We start from the raw sequence: 20,532 nt of genomic DNA, 5'->3' as shown, positions 1-20,532 counted from the left end.
TTTTATGCAGAAAATGAACTTAAATCAATTTGAAAAAAAAAAAGTAATCTATATATATTAAAATCGTACATTTTGGGGACATGTATAAAATTTCAATGTTTGAAGGGATTGTTTATAACTCCAATAATAAGATTAACAAGTACCAACAATTATATTGAATAACAATTTTTATACTAAAGACTATTCTAACCAAAAAAATAAATAAATAGAAGATACTCGTTTTTTATGTATTTATTTTTATAGACTATTCCAACAACATACAAACATAATAGAAGATAATCGCTTTTATTTATTTATTTATATCTTCTTTTTTCAACTTTTTCTAAAATATTTTTTAAGAAATTCCAAGTCAAAACTTTATTTGTATTTGTGAAATTATTTCTCCAATTTTTTTATCTTCATTAACTGGATTTCAATGAAAAAAATGTCTTACTTTTAAAAAAAAACACTAATCATAAGTCTTTTTATTTTCTTGAAATAGTTTTAAGACTTATACATACATCACTTTACCAATGCTACAAAATTTCATATTCAGGCCCAAAAGGATAATGTCACACCACTGATCTGATTTTACTTGGGCTGTGTATTATTTTGTTTTGTTTTGTTTTGGGCTTCATTTTAGTTAAAAATTCACTATATCTAATTTATTTGATTATTTTAAAAACAATTGCATGTAACAAAGATACTATGTTGGTATTATTAAAAAGTAAGAGATTAAACATGATCTCTTTATTAATGCAAATACATAACCCATTGTAATTATAAATGTATGCAATAACATTTCCCACCATCCATGTAAGGACGACTAACACATGTGCATTTTGTGAAGGGAAAATTAGGAGCATAGAAACTAATTAAATGATCTTTAAAAAACTGTTTGCATTCTGATTCACAAAATTTTGCCTCAACTGGAAAAGTCGACGGACATTTTGTTGAACAATCTACTTCCGGTAGTGTCGCATACCCTGCACTTTTTTCTGGCATCAATAAAATTCCTGCCATTACCAATTTAACATTTCAGGAGCTAATTAACAAATTATCCATTTTTATCTCATATGTTATTATGATTTAGAGAAATAATGATTCAAAAAGATGAAAAATTGAAATACATCACCTACTATAATAGAGAGTGAAATGATGAGAAATGAGACGTTTGATTTCTCCATAGTTATTTACTCGGAAGCCTAAATTGGAATATATGAAAATATATACAAAAAAAAAAAAGGTCATTTTATACAAGTTATTATACAGTTGCATATATTGTTTGAGATATTTAGAATCATAAAATTAAATAATGTAATAATATAAGATTTTAATAATCTTGTGGATAATCAATATTACTATAAATAAATGAATAAAGCTAAAAAAATATATGGATGTAATCATTCTATATATCCTTTCTTTCTTCCAAAATTGTAGAATCTTGACATAAGATTTCAACAATATATAAAATAAATAGTTATTTAAAAAGTTATAATTGGATCATTTCTTTAAAAAAAAATATTTCATTAAATTAAAGCTTTACCGTAATCTAGTAATTTAATAATCTTGTGGATAATCATTATAAATAAATGAATAAACTTTAAAGGAGATTGATGGAATAAATTTTTATATCTTTATTTTCCTCCAAAATTGTAATAATTTGACATTCCATGTTTTCATTCTCATACTATGTTAAGTAGATTTTCTTGATAAATTTAATTTCGAGTCAAGTCGAATATTGATTTTTACATTTTTATCGAGACAATTATAAAAAAAATAATTTATTGTCATGTTAGAATATAAGATAATATATATATGTAAGATATTATTAAATTGTGATAATATATATAATTAGTTAATTATATTATATTATATTATTAATTTCCTTATAAGCTTAATGTAATTTATATATAATATACATAACTTATGTAATTCAATATAATCTTCAATATAATATTTCTTCCTTTTATTTTAATATGGTATCAGAGTTTTGTTATCGTTTTTGAGTCAATCAAGTGATAGTCTTCTGCTGCCTCCATCAATGGTTAATTTAGCCATTGATGGAGAAATCTAATAATGCTTTATTAATTATTATTACTATCACTTAATAATATTTTTTTCTTTCAAATAATTATGTTGATGTTCTTACTTTTTTCGTCAATCATATTCTCCGAGTTTGTTTTTAGTTTTTGCTTTATTCCAGCAGTTAATGCCATATTTTTATTAGTGTTAATCCAACCATATGTGCTCTTTTACTGGTTATTTATTCAACACATTGTCATTCTCTCGTTAGAATATGTTTTACAGGTATGGGATTTTACCTTCTTCACTGGTTTTTTCTTTAATGCAACACACTTTCATCTCACCGTTGGATGGATTTCGAGACACGCGAGTAACTTCGGAGTTCATTCGGTTATTGTTTCACCCCAGTATTCATGCTCATGGAATTCTACCTCTTCACTGGTTTATCCGTCAACACACTGTCATCCTTTAACTGGATGAAGCTCACGAGTTCTTAAAGTTTAAAGAATACAACATCAACATTTAATTATCTCGTCTTCAACCTTAAGTTATTCAAATGCTTTCCATCTTGATTTTGAGGAGGGTTAGAATATAAGATAATATATATGTAAGATATCATTAGTTAATTATATTATATAATTAGTTTCCTTATAAGCTTAATGTAATGTCTATATAATAGACATAACTTATATAATTTAATATACCATTAATACGATCTTTCTTTATTCCAACCGCCTAAAAACATTTCTACTCCAAACTACATATGACATATATATTCATTAAGGTTTTAGATAATTCACAATTTAATAACCTTCTTATCAAGATGAATCTCAAGAATTTTCATCTTAACGAGGTAATGTACAATTTTTTTATTACTTTGATTTTACATTTATATAGTTCAAGGACCCTTTCAAAACTTGTTATCTAGTTTGGGGCTATTTTTACTTTTTGTATAAAATATTATGAAAGGTGAAAAAGCCTTTACACAAAATAATGTATCTTGTCTTTATCAATTATTGTCTAAAGATCTTGAGTTGCTCATCACTAATATAAGAAGGGATAAGAAAGAATAAATCTCTAATTTCAAACTCTATTTATTTTAAATTAGTCCCCTAAATATTAAGTTAAACCAACACGGTTAGCTTATGGAGGTCCTCTAAACAAGTAATAAGATGATTAAGGATATGTTTAATAACCATAAAATTAAAATTAAAATTAGAATTAGGGTAATTTCAATTCTCAGGTTTGTTATAACATTTTAAATTAAGAAATTAAATTAAAATTAAAATTATAATGAAATTGTCTGTATTTTTTAGAATTAGAATTAGAATTAGAATTAGAATTAGAATTAGAATTAGAATTAGAATTAGAATTAGAATTAGAATTAGAATGAAATTGACTTTATAATTTTCAATTTTATTATATTTTAGTTCGGAAATATAATTTTAAATATATATATACATTTTTTATAATTTTAAATATATATACATTTTTTATAATTTTAAATATAAATATCTTATTATTATATCATTTACGACATGTTAACCGTATTGAACCTATAATAATTTTTTTTTAATTTAGTAAGTTAAAATATAGAACTTATAATTTTATTTTTAAATTTAGTAAATCAAAATTTTCAACTTTTTTTTTTAATTTAAGATATTAGTATGTCGAAACTGATATTTTATTTATTTTAAGTTAATTAACCTACCAAAGCAATATTGTATTTGTATAACTATAGTAGGTTAACTTGTCGAATTGTTATTTTTTTTCATAATAAGAATCAACCTCTTAAACAAAATTCTTGACCTTTATCCTAATATGTTGTTGACATTTATCCTAATATGTTCTGTCAGACCAATTTCTTAATTGAACCTCTAACAAAAAAAATCTGGACACTAAAATTATAGTAATAAGTTATTAAAAGTATGGTGAAGTGAAAATGAGTGAATTTAAATCTAAAATATTACATTTGTGTTAATTCTATTTGTGTTAATTCTATTAAATTTTAATTTTAAATTTAAATTCTAAATTCTAAATTTATATTTAAATTTTTAAATAAATATTATAATTAAAATTGCCTTAAGTTTTGTAGGAGGTATTAACCTGTTAGGATGGTAAAACTATTTCTCAGTAGTAAATTATATATGTGTTTGGTTGGATATTGGTATAATTATACTTTAGTGACGTTTAGTACTAATTATATAGTTATAAGTTATAAGGATATATAAATTGTATATGAGTATTAAGATGTATGCATTATATATATTATTAGTGTTTGGTTGGAAGGATAAAGAGTATAAATTTTATAAATTGTTGGAAGGATAAAGAGTATAAATTTTATAAATTTTATAATTTTGTGTTTGGTTGATAGTATAAAAAAATAGTAAAAAGAGTAAAATATTTCAATATTTATCTTATTTAATTTTAATTATTAATTATATTTAAACTAATAAAAATATATTTATTTATCATATAAATATTTTTAAAAAATAAATAATAATGATATATGATTATATAATTTATATATATATATATGTGATTTCTTATATTTAAATTCATATAATTAAATAAATATTTATTAATAAATATATAATAATAAAATCACAGATAATTATTGAAAATGAATCATTTGATTAAGCTTCCATTTTTGTCTGGAGAAGAGATATTATAAAAAAAATAAATTATTTTAAATAAATAATAATAATTTCATAATTTAATTTAAAATATTAAAAGTAATATTTTTTTAAATTATTAAACTAATAAGTATTTAATATAAGAGATAATAATAATATTATTATTTTTTATATTAGTAATTATAAAAATAAACATTAACATTCATTTTATAAATAAATAAATTAAATTAAATTTTTAAATAATAAATTTATAAAATAATTAAATTTTCTACAAATAGTAAATAATAAATACTCAAATTAAAAATATTTAAAACTTAATAATTAAATTAATTGATAGATTAAATTATAAACTAAGGTTAATATTAAAAAGATATGATTAACAATGATAGAAGTGATACTGATAACACTGATTCGAGTTGTATAACCCAAAACCATCGTACTTAATTGCATTATTAACCATTCGAATTAGAGAGCGGTTACTAATATTTTTGATTGATATATTTCAGTTAAAAATTCTGAAATAGAAAAACCCTGTACAAAAATAACACTTGCATGGTTATGACACCTATATAATTTTGTTTTTTTTTTTTAATATGAAACGATATTAATAATACAGAAACCCCATGAAAAGAAGATTAATGATTCAAAACCCTAGAAAGAGAGAAAAATTTTACAAATTTTTTAGGAAGCGCGATCGGCACAAGCGGCACGACATCAGTGACACGATCGTCAAAAGCGGCATGGCAAGCGACACGATCGTCAAAAGCGGCATGGCACGATCGGCATGATTGGCACATATGGCACAACACGGTTAGCACAGACGACATGATATTGTCTTGCGTCGAAAGTCATCAAATCCTCGCCGAAATCACCATTAATCAAAAGAAGCATGATCGGTACAAGCGTCGTGACACGATCGGCACAGACGACACAGCCTGATCCGCGAATTTTTTTTTGGGAAACGACTTATTTGCCATTTCATTAAAAACCCCAAAAGGGAAAGAAAAAAACAGCATGAGTTCATTTGTATCAATCTAGACAAACCTTATATTTGATACTTTAGAAAGAAAATGAATCATTCAATAAACACACATGAATAAACAAAATTACAAACACAAATTTTAAACAACTAAAGCGCCTTATACAAGTTCAATTTTGTGACCTTAATTTTGTTATCCAATGTTATGGGTATACGCCTCCATGTGTGGATTAGAGATTGGTTGTTCATAGAGATATCATTCCAAACATGCTCCTCGTCTCACCAAACTCTAGAAAATACCATCGCATTCCTTTCGGTCCATACGTGATATATAATCAAAGAAACCACACTTGAAAACATTAGTAGAAAATTGATTACCTCTTGTTTTAATGATAACTTCCTCCTTAATGTCTTGCCATTCCAATGGAAAACTTGTCAATCCTATGCCCCTCGAGAATCTCTTCCATAAAGCTTTAGTAAACGGGCATCAACCGAACAAATGATCCATTGTTTCATTATTTCCATCACATAACACACAACTAATATCCGGAATATCCATGAATCTCTTGATACAATCTCCAGTTGATAGCCTTCTCCAAAACAACAACCACAACACAAATTGCTGCTTCATAATGACTTTGGAGGACCATACGACATGAAACCAGCCCACATTCTCCCCCCTCTCGCGAATAGAATCCCAAACTAGGTTTGAATTGAACTTCCCATTTTTTCAACCTTCTAAATATGTGAATCAATAGTATCATTAAGTTGTAACGTTTGGACGTGATCAAGTATTCTTAAACCCTCCTAAACTCGCCTCAATAGTGTGTTCCATTCCCCTTCTCGTATATCTCTCACAAAGTCAGCAAGGCAGTTTCTTCTTATACGCACTCCCCCAAATTATGTTCTTAGTATAATGGGCAAACTTTCAAACCACAGTTCAAGCCAAAACAAGGTTCATCAACCATCTCCTAGCCGGATCTCGAATAAAGGTATAGCGTTGTCCTTAAGCTTTAGTATCTTCTTTAGTGAATAAGCCATATCCGGTTTAATTTTACAAGGTGGCACGATATTGATTTGTTCTGTAAGTGATCCATTAAGTTTCTCTAGTCTAGGGTTTTTTTGAATATATCTAAGTACCGCTGGAATTTACTCTCGATTGCGGTCTATCTATGATCATCTCTTAGGTTTTCTGAAATTACTTTGTTCTTTTACTCTATTTCTGCCATCATGGGGAAGAGGAAGAACAAAAGTAATAAATCCAAAGAAATTAGAAAGTTTGTGTTGGAAGGAAATAAGGAAGCAACGGTCAAAAAAAATTGAATGAATTGCTGAAGAAGTCAATAGGATAACAATACAAGTAAACAGTTTGTTCCAATTGTTGCTGGGATAATCTCTGTTGAAAATAACATGAAAACATGGGGATAACGAAGAAGTTTGGAACAATTGGAACAAAGTTATCTTCCAAACTTAGATTACAAAGTTCCTTATGCATGCCGAAAGGGGAGAAAAATTGTCATTAATAAGGAGAAAGTATAACATATTATATCTTCAAGACTGAAATCTGTTGAAAAACGAAGAATATGAAAAAAAAAAATTGTTCAATGGTTAGTTGCTACAATGAAGGAGTTGATGAAGGCTCCAAAATCTAAGTCATATATTATCAGGAGCAACTCGACATGAAAAACTAATGAAGTCTGGAAGAACAACAATACGAAAAGGCAAAAGATTATGCCTATAAAGGGAAAATCTACTTGTTCAATACACAGACAAAGAAGGATGTGGAACCTCAACCAAATCATGTTGAAGAGATAGTCGAGGAATCACAATCAAATCAAGTTGAAGTAATTGTTGAATAAATAGAGAAAAATATTTAAGTTAATCAAGAGGAATAAGAGAATTACAAGGTTGATACAAAGGAATCCAAAGTTGTCGAGGATTCCAAAGTTTAAGCTGGAGGAAATAAAGACTATGAACAACAAGGTGTAGAGCCCGAAAATCCTGAAAAATAATTATTTATATCAAATCTGAACAGGTTCATATAAATAAAAATTTAAAATGAGAATAGACAGTATTCATCAACCTCTTTAGTTCATCCCCCTTTCATTACAAAAGGAAGAGGAAGAACAATGGGTAGAGGAAGACAACCTGTTGAAACATCATGTTGGTATGGAAATAAAAAATCCTGATTGGGATAATTAGGATTTGATACAGATTGTAATCTTTTTTTGTAATATATGTTTTTGTATGTTTGATTGTCATCCTTCAATCGTAGAAAGGGTTTGTCTAGTTTTAATCTTGTCCCTCCAACTTTTGAGATTTTAATAAATTATTATAACCATTTTCCAAAAAAAAAGAAATTAATTAAAAAAATTAATAATATAATATTTATTGTAACAGGTATAGGGTGTTACTAATTTATTTCCAGAGTTTTTCTCTCTCTTCCGAAATCATCAAAAAATAAGGAAGAGAGCAAAAAGCTCTAGAGATTTTAGGTTTTCGGCGAAAATTTCAGCAGCAAATTCTAATATCACAAAAACATGAACGGCACAAAAGGGACGATCGGCAAAAAAAAACGATCAGAACAATTTTTATGGTATCAAGTTCGCAGTTTGCTTATTGTGGTCTCGTTGTTACTTGCTCAATGTCGCTTGTCAAACGTGCGCACGATCGGCACGAACGACACGGTATCGGCTCTAATTCCTAGATCGGTCATTGATCCACATATATTGATTGGAATGTTAGGGTTTTTGGTTTACCCTATTCTGTAATAGCTAAGGTTTCTGGTGTACCATATTATGTAATTGATATTTTTTATTGTTTTGTTGTTGTGTTCTATTTTTCATTAAAATAGGAAGAAAGAAAATCAATAAGTATAAGGAAGTCAAAGAATTTGTAATGGAATATTTAAAAAGAAAATTGATAGGATTGCTGAAGAAATTATCCAGGAAAAACAAGAATGCAACAAAGGCGTAAAGAACCAATTGTTGATAAAAATTATGAAGAAAATGCAGCAGGAAAACAGGGGAAGAAATAATGAATTTGGAAGATTGGTTATAATGAAATAACCAACTTGTTTGGTCTTAAAAACCAGATTACGAAATTCTTGATCCATGCTAAAAAGGGAGAAATTACAATCAATAAAGAGAAAGCTCAGCAAATAACTCAATATTTATTATCTCCAAGACTGGAATTTATTGAAGAAAGAGGAATATAAGGAGATAGTTAAATGGTTAGTTGATGCAATAAATGAGTTGATGAAATCTCCTAAAACCAAGACCTACACTATTAGGAGTAACTCAACATGGAAAGTCAACGAGGTATGGAAGAATAAAGTAGAAAAGAAATCTGAAGATCATGCCTATAAAGGAAAAGTCTACTTGGGATATCCAAAAAAGGGTAGAAGTACTCAACTCTCATTTTGAATTCAAATTGCCTTTTAATGTAGAGAAGAAATATATTAAAAACTGAAAGTTTGTGGTGGTTGGAAACTTTATTGGAAAAAATATAGTATCATTCCCAAATACTAAAGATGCTCTATTTAAATAGTGGGGAGAAAATGAGCTTGAAAAAGTTTCAACAAACATACATGACCTCTACTTACTACAGTTCAAAAAGGGCTCAAATCTGAAAAAAATTATGAAAAAAGGGCATACATACATAGTATCAAATTACATGAATCTGGAAAAGTGGTCAAATGAGATAATCTATAGAGCAGACTAAAGGAAACGGTCTATATTTGGTTCAAGCTTTAGAACATTCTAGACCACATGTACAATGCTAAAGTAATTAGTCATTTTGTAAGTACAATTGTGAAACCATTATATATGGACCCAATAACAACAATAGGAGAGCATTTGACTTTCGCTAGAATTAACATTTAAGTACATCATAAGAGTGTTATGTCAATGAAAATGACAGTTTTGATAGGAAATGATAGCACAATATCATAGAGATCTATTATGAATGAAAATCAAAGAGATGTACTTTTTATAACATTTTCCTGCACAATAAATGTAATAAAGCTAAAAAAAGAATAAAAAAAACCAGAAAAACAAATAAGAAAAAAAGAAAAAAAAAGAAATAGAGGAGGCTAAACTCAAAGATCAAACAGTTGTAGAAGAAAGTAAGAAGGATTATGGGAAAAAAGTAGTGAAGAGAATAAAGTAAAGGGAATCTATGTGAAATGGAAAAGAAAATTTGCTATAATATGAAGAATCAGGATGAAAATGGAAGATAAACGTCAAGTTGTTGTTAAGGAAACTCAAGAGGAAGATATCTAGAATTTCAAAGCTGAAATAGAGAATTCTAAAGTCGATAAAGAAAATTCCAAAATAAATGTGGAGTCTGAAGCTGAAGCCGGAGATAAGGAAGACAGAACACATAAATTCAATTTGAAGATAATAAAGACGCTCTTCACCTCCTTTTTCATCGATCACACTATTAAGGCAGAATAAATGATATGTTGTAGGTGATCTACACTTTTATTACATATTGATTTAATATGCACATTCAAGTGATCAACCGATTTCAATAGAGATTAGATACTTTGATAGTTCGACAATTCGACAATTCGACCTAATATTTGTGATTCGGTCGGCAAGAACATGCGCAATAAAAAATCTTCAAAGATCGACATCAACCTATTATGTTGGAAGCCTGGTATGTTTTGAACTTTTGATAAGTTGAACTTCTTCTTACTTTTTATATTATGTGATGGAATTTTGTATTCATTTGGTGAACTATTGTTTCAGTTATTGTTTGGTAAGTAAATATACTTTGTAGCTTTAACTTATCTTCATTGAGTTTTCGCATTTCTGTTAGTTGTTGGTGTGTTTTCCACAATAAGATGATTATTATATGATTATTATATATTTTGATAGACAGAGTATATGAAAAAAAATCTTCTTTATATTCAAAGTGATTATTTGCATAACAATGAGCAATAGTTTATACATAAAAGTGATTATTTGATCAGTAAAGTGATTATGTTTAACTTTAAAGTTGCCCGAAAGACAGGAACAATGAAGTTACATCATCTTTTATAAATAGAAGCAGCATTATTGGACATTGAAGACACTTTTAGATTTAAATCTTTATTTTTGCTGAGAAGTTGATGATATCGTGCAAGTGTTTTGCACTTTCAATATTTGATAGTTCAACTGATTTCAATAAAGATTAGAGACATTGATAGTTCGAAAACTTGACCTAAATTCTTATCTGCAATTAGTTCGGCAAGCACATGCGCAATAGAAAATTTTAAAAGATCGACGTTGACCTACTATGTTGGAAGCCTAGTATGTTTTATTAAGTTGAACTTTTTTTACTTTTAATATCCTATGATGGAATTTTGTATTCATTTGTTAAACTAATGTTTCAATTATTGTTTGGTCAGTACAGAAGAGACTAGAGTGTATAATGGTTTTATACATAAAAGAATAATAATAAGATCTTCTCTATAGCTCAGCTAGGTATGTTTAATCATCTTATCTAATCTATAATTTATTAACTGTTATAAACAAGATTATGTTGATTAGTTTTATAATCAATATTAGTTCATATTTTAAAATTTAATATATTCAATACAATAGCAATTTTATCTTTTAATAATCAATAGCAGATTGATAATTTGTTAATCAATATTTTATAGTCATTCATATTTTAACTATATTGTATATTTATAATGTAGATTAATATTAAATGGATAACCAAAAACTTTCAGTTTCAATCTCAACATAATACTCAAGTTCCTAATAAAGTTAGGAATACTCAAGCTACTAATGGATCTAGTAATAGAGCTAGTGATACTCAAGTTACTATTGGTAAAAGAAAAATAGAAGAATTTGATACTATCAATATTCCTAAATCAAATAAGAAAGCATATCAAGTTTGGGATCACTTTACAAAGCTAGTAGATTCAAATCCACCTAGGTCACTTTGCAACTATTGTGGAAATAATTATGCATGTGCCTCCAAAACTAATGGAACAAGTAATATGTGGAACCATTTAAGGACGCAATGTAAAAATCCTCCCATTAGAACTCCATTGACAAAACAAACTGTTTTGTGTTTTATACCAAAAAAGGTGTTGGAGATGATAGTTTGAAAGTTACTCACTATAGTTATTATGAAGCTTCTAGAAAGTATTTGGAAAAATAATTTTAAGGACAAATTAGCTTTTAGTGCAGTCGAGGGTGAAGGGTTTAGAGAATTCGCTCAATCCTTATAATCAAGATTTGTTATTCTTCACGTGTTACAATCTCTAAAGATTGTATGAAGTTATATCTTAAAGAAAATGATAAAATAAAAAAGATGTTAAAACAAGATCGTCTATGTCTTACCAACGATACATATATGGAAATCATTTCAAAATATCAATTATATGTGTTTGACTGCACATTGGATTAATGAAAATTAGAATTTGAATAGGCAGATCTTAAATTTTTGTCAAGTTCCTAATCGTGAAGGCTTGATAGAGACTTGCTTGGTAGATTGGGGAATATAATTTTTTTATATGTAACGTTTGATAATGCTAGTTTGAATGACGTTTCAATGAGTCATTTGAATCGAGTGACAATGGATTGGGAATCCACAATATTAGAAAACAAATATTTTCATGTTCGTTGTATTGCACCTATTATAAATTTAATTTTGAAAGACGGGTTGAATGAGCGAAACCAATCCATTGTGAAGATCCGTAATGCGGTACATTTTTGTAAGATCATCACCTTATAGGTTAAAGTTGTTTAAGAAGGTAGCGGAAAAATTTAAATTTTCCACCCAAATAATGATGCATCTAGATATCGCACAAGGTGGAATTCTACCTACTTGATGCTTGAAGCAGCTAAAAATTTTGAAAAAAAAATTGATCGCTTAAGGAAGATCAAAAGTTTTGGACATATTTTTATTGAAGAAGAAGATGCAGTTGATGAAAATGGCAAGGAAAGAGGAAAAAGTATTTGAGTCCTCCGTCGACGATTGATTGGGAAAATGCTAGACATTTCTTATCATTTTTGAAACTCTTCTATGATTCTCTACTAATAATGTTTTTGCGACTTTGTACGTCACATCTAGATAATTTTTTAATTAGCTTATGGGATTCAATTGAAGTTGAGCAATATGTGTAAGAGTGGAGATCCTTTACTTAGTCGGATGTCCAAGATGATGTATCTAAAATTCAACAAGTATTGTGGAAATATAAAAAAACAAAAACAAAAAAAACAATATGTTATTATTGGTTGTGGTTATATTGGATTTCCAATTTAAGTTGAGATATGTCAACTTTTGTTTTCAGAATATGTATAATGTATATGATGCAAATGAAAAAAACAACTCAATGAGAGATTGTTTTAAATTGTACGAATTTTTTGGGCAAAAGATGGAGTTGATGAATGCTAAAAGTTCTAAAAGTGCAAATAATGTGGATGAAAATATTGTAGCGGATTCCTCACTTGCTTATCAATTCATGTAACATGTAATGGAAGATGATTCATTTGAAATTAAATTTGAGATTGAAATATATTTATCCGAAAGTATCGTAGTTTTGAATTCGGATTGCAAATTTGATTTGTTGAACTGGTAGAAATAGAACGGATACAAGTATCATATACTTTCTTCAATTGCTAGAGACGTCTTAGCTGTACAAGTTTCTTCAGTTGCATCAAAATCGGCTTTTAGCACAGGGGAAGTTCTTGATCCCTCTCGTAGCTCAATGACTCCCACAACAGTTTAAGCACTTATTTGCACCCAAAACTGGTTACTCTCTAAGCTAATTGTATCTGAAATAGACAAAATATTTGGACAATATTGAAGTTATTGAAGAATGTATCATAATTTTATTTGTTTTTATTGTTTTTTTAAATCTTAGTATTTGTGTAATTATTTGTTCTAACTTTTTGTTGTAGAATTGTGGATTAAGTTGGTGTTGAATGATGAATTATAAATTGTGGTTAAGTTGTTTTGAAGACTTCGATGGGTAAGTTTTATATTTTTAACTATGTTTAATTGTTTATTAATATTTCATTTTATATAATCAAAGTTCACATATTATTTTTGAATTTTGTTATTTTCAAAGCTATTTGTAGGTTGAAAGTTGGAAGTTAAAAATGATATATGCTATGTTGGTGTTTGTTTTAATTTCAGTATTTTTATTTTTGAGTTTAATTGTCGTTTGTTAACTGAATTTTTGTTCAATTATTGAAAACTGGAATGGTTTCTTTTTGATTGGTTGAAGTGGGTAATGAATTTTTGTTCAATTGTTGGTGTTTGTCATATTTTCTTTTTGAATGAAACACATAAAATTCTAAACTCTACAAAGTATACTTTGACCGAAAAAGTACTACCATATCCGCATGTAATTTGTTGATACCAGTTATATATCTGAGGAGTTAGAAAAAAAAATCAGAATGTAGAAGGTCACAAATGTATGTCAAAATTTGTTGTTAGTTAAATGTGTAATTGAAGAAACAAACCAAGCAAATTTCATCTCTAGTTGTATATTTTCCTGCATGTTGACATTACAATGATATGCAAAATTGAACTTTCTATAACTACCCGCTTACCCTTCTGTGCAAAAAGCCTCCCCAGGACAGAAACAATAAGATATTCGAAATTCTACTTCAAACACGAAGCTCCAAATAGTACTCCATAAGCAATGAACCATTCAGGCCAATCGAACAACTATGGATTTCATAAAACAAATACAATTAGAATAAATCATTATTGATCAAACGTTGATAATGAAACGATTAGAAGAAGACAATTGATTTCTTTAACTACCTACTACCAAAGGCTGAAACCACAATCCAGTTTCATGCAAGTTTCTTACACTCAATTTGGTTTACTATCACCGAAAGTGCAGAGAGTTTAGCCACAAAACTCTGCAAGAGCAATCCAATCAGATAATAGACCAAAATAGTTAGAAAAATCTAATGAATCTTTTTTAATAAGAAAGAAAATAAGTGGTAGAAAAGTACCTTAAGTAGATTCATTTTCGCGTGGAAAATGTCTCGACAGCTCCCTTGTAAACCAACAAATATTCCAACTTATTTATTTGTGAATTAATACACTCACTATTAGAAGTCAAACTTAACTAGCAATGCAGCAGGACATAGATTACCTGATGCTCAAAGAAAAAGAAAGGATAGGCCCGATGAAATAAAAAAAAATAAAAATTTAGATAAGAACATGAATATCTTCTGTTGTAAAATAATGTTAAACCATTAAATTAAAACTATATAAAATACAAACAAGAAATTGACATAAAGATCAACTCTGATTTGGAATTCTGCATAAATGTAAGAGTTTGTGTTCATATGTTTCAATGAATCAAAGTGAGTTGACTTCACAGAAAAAATGGATGGGTGCACCTGCTTGGATTAGAATTGAAAGATAGTTGATATTTTTAAATCCTCAGCCCCAATCAAAATAATGCTTGATTAGTGTAATGGAGAAGAAAACTAAGTCAACCTCATGTTTCCTTAGTTTTCTATTTGCTTAGCTCTTTTCAGCTTCATAATATTGACAAATGGAGAAGGAGATGCCTATAAAGTCCAAAATACAACTTACCTATTAAGAATTCAAACCAATAGATACTCTCAATAACATCCTTAAATTGTTTCACCTTCCCTTCTTCAAGCATAAATTGAAAAATAACAGTCTTGTCTATGTTTTCTGTCCAACCAAGGAAAATAATAGTACCTTTAGCATCTAAGAGATATATAAAACCGCAAAATTCATAAAATTAAACGTACATACTTTAGAACTTTATCTCAATCAAACTATCAATAAGCTCATTTCTACCAAGAACCTCCCCAAGACCACCATAATAGCTCATTGAATCAGTTTTTTGAGTTGAAAAAGTAACACATTAAATTAAAAGAAAAATGGAAGAATACCATAATAGCTTTGAAACAACAAGATGAGGAAGATGAGTACTTATCCTTTGGCAAACCATACATTCTGGATAAATCTGAAACATTATCATTCAAAGTTGTACAAAAATGAGATCCTAAATGACCAAGATCGGTTGAGAGAAATCAATTTTGCTAATTGACGGCTCACCGTTGATACTGTTTTAGGTTTGATAGACAGCCATACAAGAATGTTAGTCACAACCAAACCTAGTGTCAGTAAATCACTATCGCTAATCTAATCTATTTCAAGTTTGATTGTAAAAACCACAATCTAATCTAATTCAGGTTTGATTGTAAAAACCACAATCTAATCTAATTCAGGTTTGATTGTAAAAACCAGCAAGAACAGAGAAAGAGAGAAAGAAGGGTACCGATGAATTGAGTGAAGATTCGGGTGAAGAAGCTCATGGTACGAGAAACATTATACGACATTGCTTGAGGAAGAGGCTTCACTACAGTGTAAAAACAAAATACACACCGAAGAAACTGTATTTGTATTGAGAATCAACAATGAGCCAGCAAAAAAGTTTAGTTCTTGATATCGATAGTATATATTTTATCCTCCACATGGTAAAGAAATCCAAAATATACTCGCCAAGTTTTAACTGCAAGTTCTGTCCTACTTCATAAGCTTGATTATTCAACATCTTCTTCACATGAATAAAAACCCAATCTCTGTCGTGCTTCCTGTAAAGAGAACAAACAGTAAGAGAAATTAAATGTGCACTACAAAACCCTAACTTATCATCCCAACTATTAACACATTTTACTAAATCATCCTAATTTATATAGAAGTATCTAATCCAAAAAGAGTCCAATCAATCATTTATTTTGGCTAACATAACAATTGATTCATCATACATCCTACTCGCCTTGCAAATTCGGTAGGTAGATTGGAAGTTGATTGAGCCAAGATTCTTCAATTCCTGAATTCGGAGCTTTAAGGACGAAATTTCTCGGATAAGAGATTCGCGCTCGGAGTTCCATCGAGATTCTTCGCGAAGCCATCTCTGCTCTTCACGGAGCCACATCGATTCTTCTGTATCGAAGTTCGAAGTCGAACTGCTTGATTTGTTTCGAATGCAGAATGGATTTTTCAACTCATTCTGAATGGCTACAATATTAGATTAATTCAGCCAAAAAAATATGTATAATAAAGTTTATTTGTTTTAATATAATTAATTATAAATACGATTTAAAATTAACTATTTAATAGTTAATTTATTATATTTATTATATTAATTATTTAAATATTTTATTTATTTTAAAAATAAATATATAATTGATTTAATTGGTTGATTATATTTAAAAAAATTAAAAAATTAAAACTTAAAAATAAAAATAAAACATATAAAAAAATAATAATATTAATAATATATATATATATATATATTAAAATTAAATGTAACTAATTATTTGTTTACAAGGTTTAAAAAATATATAAATAAAATAATATTCATAAAGGTTGTCATATATTATAAAGGTGGGTAAAAATCAATTTTTCTTCTAACTTTTGCCAACGCTTAATATGCGTTGGCAATTATGTGTCACCAGAAGCCTATTTTGTGGTAGTGTGTACATCGTTTAAACACATAATTACTAAAATAGTTATTGAGTTCATCCAAATGAATATGAGATTTTATTATTAAGTTATATATAACTTATTTCCATTATTATTATTTATTTTAAAAGTTTTTTATTAAAATAAAATTAATTGTAATTTCAAATTAATTAAATTTATATTATAAAAAATTAAATTATAAAAGCCTCAACAACCAATTTATCCATTAACAAATTCCCCCCCACCCCACCCCACACACACACACACAAAAAAAAAACACACTTTCAAATTTGTTTCTTTCAGTTATGAATTATATATATACTAATACAAAACAGGATGTCCAAATTGTTTTCTATTACTACAATTTGGTGACTAATATAAAATTAAGTCAATATTATAGGGGATTATTTATAAATCTTCATTAGTAATTCTAAGGACTAAGAAGTACCAACAAAAATAGGTTTCCTTTCATGGTATACTAATCACCCTAATAATAAAAGTTGGCATTTTTTGGTTTAGTCAAGAAAAGACATTTTATTTACTCTATATTCAAACAAAGAGAAAATATCAATCATATCATATTTTATTTTCTTACACTTTTTTTAACCGGACGGTCCATTCTTACACTTTGTTAATGTGTTTATTCTTTATGAAAATGTAAATTGTAACTTCACTTTTTTTTTAATGTGTTTTATGTTTTATGAAAATGTAAATTGTTCATATACTTACGCGATAGGTATTATAATATTAATTTCAATATTTTATTTATATCACATTAGAATCACGGGCTGAAGCTCTCGAACTAGGGTAGTCCACTCTCCAAATAATCCATTTATTGAAAAAATAAGGTATTTAAGTTAAAATTATAGTAGACTCTCTATAAAGTAATAACGTTGGAACAGCTAAAAAATATTATATTATCAAAATATTATTTAATCGATAAAGTAATAATTTATTATTTTACATTTATAATAATAAAATATAATTTTATTGAATGTTGTTGAATTTCAAAATTCAAATTCTATATAGTGAGGTTCATTTATTTTATAAGTTGTTAAAGTATAATTATTTATAAAATCTTTTCTATTCTCAAAGTCATTTAATATGTACAGTAAATTGTATAATATCCTATATTGTAAGATGATTTTTATCTCAAAATATTCATCTTCAAATACATACATAATATTCTATTACTCTTCTATCTTTTTCTTCTCTTCTTTGTTGTTGTATTAATCTCTAGTTACTTCGCATCTCAAATGGGTGAAGCATACAACCATAACATGTGAAATGCGTAAAGCATTGTGCAAGTATAAAAACAATAATCCAATTCCGTCTCAAAAAGAACTACAAAAATGGGTTTCTGAAAATTTTAAAATCCATATTAGTCAAGCGACAATATCGAATAGAATTAAGTGGTCATCGGAATATCTCTCGGCTGATTTGACAAAACCTGATGCCAAACGATACAAATCCGAAAAGTTTCCAAATCGAAAAAAAGCTTTGTATGAATGGATTTTTCAACATCAAGAGCATGTAAATATATCGGGAACGTTAATTCAAGAGAAGGCAAAAAAATTTATGAAAAATTTTTATGGTGATAATGGTCCAGAGTTTGATTACTCTTTTGGTTGGGTGGAGAGGTTTAAATCACTACATGGTATCAAGTCCTTTAGTAATTTTGGCGAAAGAGGGTCTGTCAATATGGTAGATGTGGATAGCAACTTACCAACAATAAGAGAGAAACTAGAGTTGTTTGTCATAAAAGATGTTTTCAACATGGATAAATTTGGGTTGTTTTATAGATTACAAGTTGATCATTCATTGACTACAAAATAACTTGAGGGAAGAAAAAATAACAAAGAAAGAATGACAATATCCATTTGTTGCAATGAAGATGGGTCATAGAAAATGCCATTATGGATCATCGGTAAGTTTGGAAAATCACGTTGCTTCAAAAATGTTAATTTACAAAGTTTAAATTTCCAATAAACGAGCGTGGATGATCGGAGTATTGTTTGAAGAATATGTTTGATGGTTCGACAAAAAAATGGATGGACGAAATGTTTTATTAATTATTGACAATTGTCATTCCCATCCAAAAGTAATTCAAGGGTTACAAAATGTTTAATTTACCACCCAATACAACTTCAAAAATTCAGCCATGTGATGCAAGAGTTATATGAGAATTTAAGATGCATTATCGTCGCAGATTTTGTCGTTCTATTTTAGAGGGTTTTGAGGCAGGAGAAACAAATTCAGAGAAGATTAATGTTTTAGATGCAATCAACATTGCTATCTCAGTTTGGATGAACAGTGCTAAGAATACCACAATTGCAAATTGTTTTAAACATTACAAACTAGGGCTGCAAATGAGTCAAGCCGCTCGTGAGCTGCTCGCGAGCCGCTCGGTCAAAGCTCGACTTGAGCTTGACTTTAATCGAGTTCGAGTCGAGCTCGAGTCGGCTCGTTTAATATTCGAGTCGAACTCAAGCTCATATAATGCTTGCTCGAAGTCTTGTCGAGCTTTTTCGAGCCTTATAATATATAATATTTTATTTACTTATTTAATATTAAAACTTAAAATTAAAACAATATTTTTTTTATCTATTTTTAAAGACCATATAGAAAGCCCACAATCTATATTTTATATTCTATTATCCTAAATTTAACCCTAATTTCTATTGCATCAATCCTATGTGACTATTCATCTCCTTTTCTTCTTTCTTCCGTTCATTTCTTCTTCTTCCTTCTTCACCATTTCTTCTTTTCATGTTCTTCTTCTTCACTATTTCTTCTTTTCATCTTCTTCTTCTGTCTTCACCATTCTTCACCATTTCTTTCCTTCATTCATAACACCATTTCTTTCACTCATTCATAATATATTGATTCATTTTTTATGTTATCTCTCATATACACTAGTAAAAGCGCTTTTATCTCTGAAGACTTCCTCTGTCCTCGCAAATCCGCTTTTTTCTTTCTCCGACATATGTTTCATCGAGACGCGCCGATGAGGTTTATCGCTCTCAATGAGCTACTTCACCGAAGGCTTTCAGCCTTTCTTCGAGAGATTCTGCCCTCCATAATAACCTATTTTCTACTAGTGACTATTTATTTCATTCATTCACAAGAGGCTTACAAGTAATTAAAATCTACTATTTTCACTTCTACTATAACTATTGCTACTTCTTTTAAATAACATTAATTTTTTTGTATTATGAGAAACTTATGCTTATATAGATAGCTCATTTACAAATATAGAAAAAAACTATTATATATATTCATCCGTCAAGAACAAAATAAGTTTAAAGCTTTAAGGCGTCAAGATAAATATATAAAAACACTATTATATATAATGATTTTTAATTTATATTAGGGTTTGATTGATAATAGAAAAAAGGTTAGACAATATTAGAGATATAATAATTAGTATATTATATA

At 28.1% G+C, this 20,532-nt stretch overlaps 1 long non-coding RNA gene across 2 annotated transcripts in view; it reads right to left on the bottom strand.

The window, feature by feature from the left end:
* Nucleotides 1-16,208, bottom strand: part of LOC124931700 — a 35,084-nt gene extending 18,876 nt beyond the window's left edge. The window contains exons 1-3 of one of the 2 annotated variants that reach the window (XR_007098706.1): nucleotides 14,595-16,208; nucleotides 14,398-14,498; nucleotides 14,104-14,298 (exon numbers count right to left, since the gene is read on the bottom strand). This is a non-coding gene — a long non-coding RNA (uncharacterized LOC124931700). Of the gene's footprint in view, nucleotides 1-14,103; nucleotides 14,299-14,397; nucleotides 14,499-14,594 lie in introns of those variants that run through there. The other variant, XR_007098705.1, reaches the window with a different exon arrangement.
* Between the last annotated feature and the right edge of the window lie 4,324 nt (nucleotides 16,209-20,532).

This window comes from Impatiens glandulifera, chromosome 3 (genome assembly GCF_907164915.1).
Source record: "Impatiens glandulifera chromosome 3, dImpGla2.1, whole genome shotgun sequence".
Classification (NCBI taxonomy): Eukaryota; Viridiplantae; Streptophyta; class Magnoliopsida; order Ericales; family Balsaminaceae; genus Impatiens; species Impatiens glandulifera.
This window is presented reverse-complemented; position numbering and strand designations above follow the sequence as displayed.